This window comes from Schistocerca nitens, chromosome 9, assembly GCF_023898315.1.
Source record: "Schistocerca nitens isolate TAMUIC-IGC-003100 chromosome 9, iqSchNite1.1, whole genome shotgun sequence".
NCBI classification, from domain to species: domain Eukaryota; kingdom Metazoa; phylum Arthropoda; class Insecta; order Orthoptera; family Acrididae; genus Schistocerca; species Schistocerca nitens.
In genome coordinates this window covers 328,780,165-328,787,450 of record NC_064622.1, presented here as the reverse complement: position 1 = coordinate 328,787,450, position 7,286 = coordinate 328,780,165, and the positions used below count along the sequence as shown (strand labels likewise).

At 42.2% G+C, this 7,286-nt stretch overlaps 1 pseudogene; it reads right to left on the bottom strand.

Annotated features, from left to right (window-relative positions):
• Positions 1–1,940: 1,940 nt before the first annotated feature.
• LOC126204682 (5S ribosomal RNA) lies at positions 1,941–2,058 on the bottom strand (annotated as a pseudogene).
• Between the last annotated feature and the right edge of the window lie 5,228 nt (positions 2,059–7,286).

Here is a 7,286-nt window from a genome sequence, read left to right as displayed (position 1 = left end):
TTCTAAGATAACGGATTATATATGTTGTTTAAAGTGAGCTGAATGACTGAAGCAGAAATGATGAGGGGTATTAAGTTGTGTAGTGACATCAGGTCGCTACAAAGCTGCCTTATTGTTGGTGATATGTCTGTCAAAGGGCTAATTGCCATTAGGTACTTGTCACAAGATACTGTAATTATGTGAGACTCATATGGCAGAGGATATTGGCACTGTTGTAGAATTGATCTAGTTAACTATATCATGAGTACCTGCAATTCTAACAGCAATAAATTGTCATATCTCTGTGTACATTTTATTCTTGAATGTGGGAAATATACTGTGTGTGAGATATACATTGTAATAAAAAGTAAGTGCGAATGATATATAGTGGCATGTCCATGAGTAGTGGGACAAAGGGGGCATCAACCCACTCTGCATCATTGTCAGATTTGCTCAAGATGGCGGATCCAATATGGCGGCCATAGATGTGGCAATGTTGCAGTGACAGATTCAAATTTTGGTGGGAAAATAGATCAACTGGGCTATCTCCACTAACCTAATTTCACCTGCCCTCCCCTCTCACTCCCCCTTCCCTCTCCTCCACTCCCCTCTCCCATCTAGAAATTGGTGGGAAAATGACTGTCGATAGCACAATGCTTGGAAAGTAATGATATTTTGTGAATGTATGAACAAGATGAATACTTACTTACTCCTTGGTGTTACAGTCCATATAGAGTCTTGGCCTCCTGGACAATCTCTGCCCACTCTTCTCTGCTGGCTGCCTTGGCTTCTCAGTCTTCTAAATTCTGTTCTTCTCAAGTCCTTCCCCACATTGTCTAGCCATCTGGTCCTTGGTCTGCCCCTTATGCAGCGTCTACCTGATTTTTCTTTAAAAACTCTCTTGATTGTGCTGCCCTCCATCATTCTTTCTACATGTACCAACCAACGTAGTCTATTACTCATAATTTCTGTTATGATAGTTGGTTTGTTGTACAACTTTCTGATCTTATTATTTCTGATTCGCCAAAACACCCTATCATTCACTGGCCCAAAGATTTTTGTAAGTATCTTTCTTTCCAATCTCTGCAACAATTCCTCATCACTTTGCATAATTGTCCAAGTCTATGAACCATACATCATCACAGGTCTCACTACTGTATGACACTGTCTCAGCTTCAGATCCCTACTAAGGCTTCCTGCTTCAAATACTTTAATCAATGCAAAGTAGCTCGTGTTACCAGCTGTAATCCTTGTATGTATTTCTTCTCTCATATTATTATTCTTGATTACCAGTGACCCAAGATATTTAAAGCTCTCACAATGTTGATATCTTTTCCCATCAAAAGTCATGCTTCTTTCTCCTTCACTGTACCTTTTCCTAGATGTTAACATATACTTGTCTTTGAGTGATTAATTGACAGCCCCATCTTCACTCCATATCTTTCTAATTTTTAAAGCTTTCTTCCAGGTCCTGTTTCCTCCTGGCTAATAAAATCATTATCATCTGCAAATGTAAGAACCTGCATCACTCTATTAAACAGTGTTTCCCCAGGCATTACCCTCTCCAAGGTGACATTAAACAGAATAGTGGAGAGACAATGACCCTGTCGCAATCCTTGGTTATCTTCAAATGCCTTTGATGAAGTGCCCTCAACCTTTTTTTTACGTACTGTTTTTCTCAAAGTCATTTGAACCAGTCTTATTAGTTTGTTGGTACTCCTGCATCTTGCATTACCTTTTGATACTACCATAACTCCGCCCGAACAGGCCATTAGGGCCCAATGATATCGACCGGCTGCCGTGTCATCCTCAGCCCAGCGGCATCACTGGATGCAGATATGGAGGGGCATGAGGTCATCACACCGCTCTTCCGGCCGTATGCCAGTTTACGAGACTGGTTCCGCTACTTCGCAGTCAAGTAGCTACTGAGTTTGCCTGACAACGGCTGAGTAGACCCCGCTTGCCAACAGCGCTCGCCAGTCCGGATGGTCACCCGTCCAAGTGCTAGCCTAGCCCGACAGTGCTTGACTTCAGTGATCTAACGGGAACCGGTGTTACCACTGCGGCAAGGCCGTAGGCATACTATTATAAACTCGTTTTAAATCAATGAGCAGCTGCAAGGATCTGTCTGAATGTAAAAATCTGATCTTTAGTGAGTCTGTTAGTTTTGGAACGACACTGGTCAGCTTTGTCATGTTAATTACGTATAGGACAGAGTATACCTATATTCCACTGTTCCCACATATTTTCTTTCTGCCATATTTCCACTATAATCTCATGCAAAACCCTTCTTAGTTTTTCTCCACCATATTTTATCATTTCTGCTGTAATATTGCCTTCTCCTAGAGCTTTATTGTTTTTAAGAGTCTTGATATTAGCGTTAACGTCTTCCAGCGTAGGTTCCTCAACAGTTTCTTGGTTCTCTTCTTCTCAGTTTACTTCCTGCTCCACATCTTCTGTCATATCAGCATCTACTTCACCTTCGTTTCCCGATTCTTATTCAATAGTTCACTGAAATACTCCACCCATCTGTCTAAAATCTGATTTTTTCCTCCGGTCAGATTTCCCTCCTTATTTTTGCAGAAATTTTTGATTCTTACCAAGTAGTGATCACTATCTCCATCTGCACCTGAAAACTATCCACTTCTAATATATCTGAAGCATGTCGTCTATCTATGAGTACGTGATCAATCTGATTTTTTGTGATCTCATCTGGAGAGCACCATGTAACCTTCCTTATATCCTTTCTTTGCATCCATGTGCTTTCAATAATCATGCCCATCGCAAAATCAATTAGTCTGATACATTATCATTAGAACCTTCATGCAGTCTCTCTTTACCAGCTGCTTGCCTATATGGAATTTCCTTCCTACTTGAACGTTGAAGTCCCCCATAACCACCTTAACATCACGCTTTGCCACCCTTGCTATTTCCTGTTCCAGTTGCTCATAGAATATATCTTTTTCCACCGGCTCTGCATTTTCTGTTGGAGCATACATACGTATGAAGGATATATTGAAGAAGCGGGCTTTCATTCATAATACAAATGTATGAACAAGACAAATACGCTTCAACAAATAACGAAGATGCAGCAGGATGGGGCTAAGTTACACTTCAGAACTCATGCTGATAAATGCGTGTGCTGTAACTGTAGCTCACTGGATAAAAGTCCAATCAGTCTTCTGAAGCGCAAGAGGAAAGACTTTCACAGAGTCTGGTGTGCACGCTGCCTGCCCCAGAGTCTCTGCACCTGCTAGAAGATGGCCCACGCCAGGCTCACAGCACCGGACATGCGGTAGCCGCAGGGTCGGCCATGCTGAGCACGTCTGGTCGCGTTGGAAATACAGCCTTCGTCCTTCCCAACTCCGGCGCACGGACACACTTTGTCGTTGAACATGAACTGTTTCCGGAGTTATTACATCTAGTGTTGAAGCAACGTGCGGAATACTGTCACATACATAGCTTGAAGATATCACAGGAACTAAGTGTACCACTGTAGAAAAAGAGAGAGCTTTGCAGATGACGCAAGAATATTTAAATAATTTGCGACGTAACTATATGTTTTATCCCGAGGAATACCACCACCGCACTTGAACACGGACTCTAAATAAAAGATCGCGGCACGCTTGTGAACATTTCGCGTGCTTGTCTTTGAGTACGAGCTCCTTCAGGAGTTGCAAAATACAGGTTGAGCACAAAGCCTTGCCCAGATTATAACAATTTATTACAGAATAACCGTTTGACACAATAATTTACATTTGATGCCTTTACATAGGTTAGTGTTACTAGTTTTTTTTAAGACTACTTACGTCAGTAAACCTCAACGTGTGCTCCCTTCGTAGCTCGGAGAACGTCGAGGCGGTATTCCAGTTCCCGCCAGGTGTTTTGTAACATGTGTTCTGCCACAGTACCCACGGCAGCTTGTATTCTAGTCTTCAGTTCGTCAACGTCAGCAACTGGTGTGACGAAGACTCTGTCCTTGATATAGCCCCAGAAAAAAAAAGTCAAGGGGCGTAATGTCTGGAGAACGGGGTGGCCAGGGTGTTGGACCGTTCCTTCCAATCCACCGATCCGGACATTACCCCCGTCTCCAGACATTATGCCCCTTGTCTTTTTTTTCTGGGGCTATATCAAGGATAGAGTCTTAAAAAAACCAGTAACACTAATCTATGTAACGGCATCAAATGTAACTTACTATGCCAAACGGTTATTCTGTAATAAATTGTTATAATCAGGGCAAGACTTTGTGCTCATCCTGTATAATTGAATATGTCTCTAAATAAAGAAGATGTGTACCACTCGTCCACTACTGGGTGATGGCAACGGCGATCGACGGCGACGGACAGCGGCCAATTGCACTGACGTTTTCAAAACACGTGACGTCACGCCGCGGCGCGGGGGCGCGCGGACACGGAATTTAGCGTCAGTCAGTAGCGAGCCAGTGTGTGTGTTGGACCTTCCATCAAGCTACGGACCCCCTTGAAGATGTCTCCCTCAGTCGGAGACGAAACGTTGGGAAACAATACGGAATTCATCAACCGACCACGGCATAACAGCCCGGATAATTATAATGGACATGATATTTCCGGCCGTGAAAGTTTACATTTTAGTATCTAAATAAACTTTCAAAAAGATCGCTCCACAGTAGTTTGCTGTAATTTTGCGATGTATACCGCCACACTTAAACACAGACTCTAAAAAGATCTCGGCACACTTGAGACGCCTTCCATCTTCATACCTGAGGCACTTCACATGCTTTTGTGGGAAACAGATCCCAAAACCGATATCAACTGAAATATTCGATTTTACATGACAAAACGACGATATTTGAAAGTCGAAATCAATAGCTCTGTAACTCTACTTTTCGAGTTTTAGCTGGTTGTTTGAAGGCACTGCCAGAGAGAGGAAAATTTTTGAAGGCACGCTGCCTTCATCCCTGAAGCATCCACGACACATGCACTGACACACAGACATACAGGAAACAGAGCAAATGCACTGCAACTATAAAATATGTGGTTGGATGCGTTCGAGTACTGTGCTGTACTATATCGTCTGACCAGAAAAATAGTGCATTTACGCTGGGTGCTGACGTCTATACTACATTTACAAGCAATTTTAGAATACATGGCGAGAAGTGGCGCTGTGATGGTATGGACAGAAGTGAAATAAAAATCGATAAAATTACGAAAATTGACTAGATTGACGGAAAATACATATAAATTTGGGGGGGGGGGGGGCAATACCCCGAAATGCGGGGAAATAGAGGGAATACTTGCATGTTTTCTGCTTGGTGCAGGACAATTCTTCTATACGGGAACGAGTATGCGGCGGTAAGAAGAATTTGAGAAAAAGTTGACATGGAAGCACTGGGCACCAGAGAAATAGCCATTTTTTCTTCAACAGCGAGAAGATGGCTGGAATAGAAAGTTTAACTCGGATGACCACCAAATGTAGAATAATAAATTTGTATATATGTCAGATCACAAGCCCAGGTGTGATCCCAAAGTTATCGATAATCACCTTATAGATTTTTTTATAAAGTGTTCTTAGGTAAAGAACATTGTATTTCCACGGTCGCAGGTTCGAATCCTGCCTCGGGCATGGATGTGTGTGATGTCCTTAGGTTAGTTAGGTTTAAGTAGTTCTACGTTCTAGGGGACTGATGACCTCAGAAGTTAAGTCCCATAGTGCTCAGAGCCATTTGAACCATTGTATTTCCAGCTGTGCGACTGCACTATACAGCTACAGAATGGATCACGTGTTCGACCCTGCGCAGGACGGTTTAGGTGTTTTAAACCCTAACAAACAGTATTTACAATGCGCTTCTCTGGATTCTCCACCAGTTACAACCTTACGGTATCAGCTAACAAATACATTACAAAAAGTTGTTGTGTGATCTTTTTAACAACATTCTACTGTATGTCTTTTGAGGTGATAGTGATACATGCGAGTTGACTACTGTCTTTGGTGCTCTCCTGGGAAAGAGACCCATCTGCCTCTAAACTGACTTGCATCTGATCTGTATTAAAGGATGGTAGAAATTGGACGGACTGATCGATTGAGATGGTGCTGTAACGAGGTATGATTTTAATGGTTGACTGATGATGCATTTTAGAGAGAGGGAGATGTTGCTGCAGGTCATTTATTTTCCATTGTTCTGTCGGGTGTATCAGTTGTGTGGTACAACCTGCGTTCGACTCGTAAACAATTGCTTGTTCTGTGTGTAATTAGAGCACTATCTACCTGTGAACGTTAACGGCAAAACTGTCAGTCATCAGAGGACTTTCTTCTCACGTGAGATGATGAAATATATGCATCCTGTTTTGGTACCCTACTCTAAATGAACGAAGATTTATGAGACAATCTCCATTCCACTGCCGCATCTTGGGCGTAAAATCGAGTCTTCAGTTTCATAACTACGGTGAGTCGAAGTTAGTGGCAGGTGTTTGTGAGGAACTGCAATCCTTGTGTATACACCTGCTTGACAGAAGTCCTGTTTACAGAGTTAATGTCAGTAGGGTGTGTGTAGCTTCACATGTTAAACACCGCTGCTATGCATTTGTCTGTTTCCTTTTAAGAGATATTCTCCATTGCTGATGATCATTTTATAGGACTGATGCAAGTAAAGTACCTAATTTGTGAACCGTAACTGGATGTAAACAATAGGCGCCATACGCCCCCGGAAACATATATTGAGCATGTATGACAAAGACGCTATATGTTTTTCTTTAGTGTAGAAGGAAGTAGCTTTATCTTATTAAAGTTTGTCACTGTAGTGGGTGGAAAGAAAACTTTAAGAGTGGATGTATGTCAGATGTTGGACATTTATGTCCTGTATTAGAGTGGATATGTTTATGTTCTATTATCATTTCTCTCTTACCAGTACCTTCTTGGTACTGATCCCAGAAACTGGAGCAGTACTTTAGAATTGATAGCACAGTTTGATTTACGTATATTGCTTCAAACTCATCTGTCTGGAGCTCCATGATGCATAAACCAGGCGTATCTTCTTCATAATCATTGTTATATGAACACAACACGCTCATATCTACTATTCACCGACAAGAGGTGCTAACCTCTTTGTCATGCGCTCTTCTGGAGAGATCTGTTGCACTTGGATCGCTGTTGTACGAGGTGCATTCAAGTTCTAAGGCCTCCGATTTTTTTTCTCCAGACTGGAAAGAGATAGAAACATGCGCATTGTTTTAAAATGAGGCCGCGTTCATTGTCAATACGTCCCAGAGATGGCAGCACCGTATGGCAGATGGAATTTTACCGCCAGCGGCGAGAATGAGAACTGCTTTAAA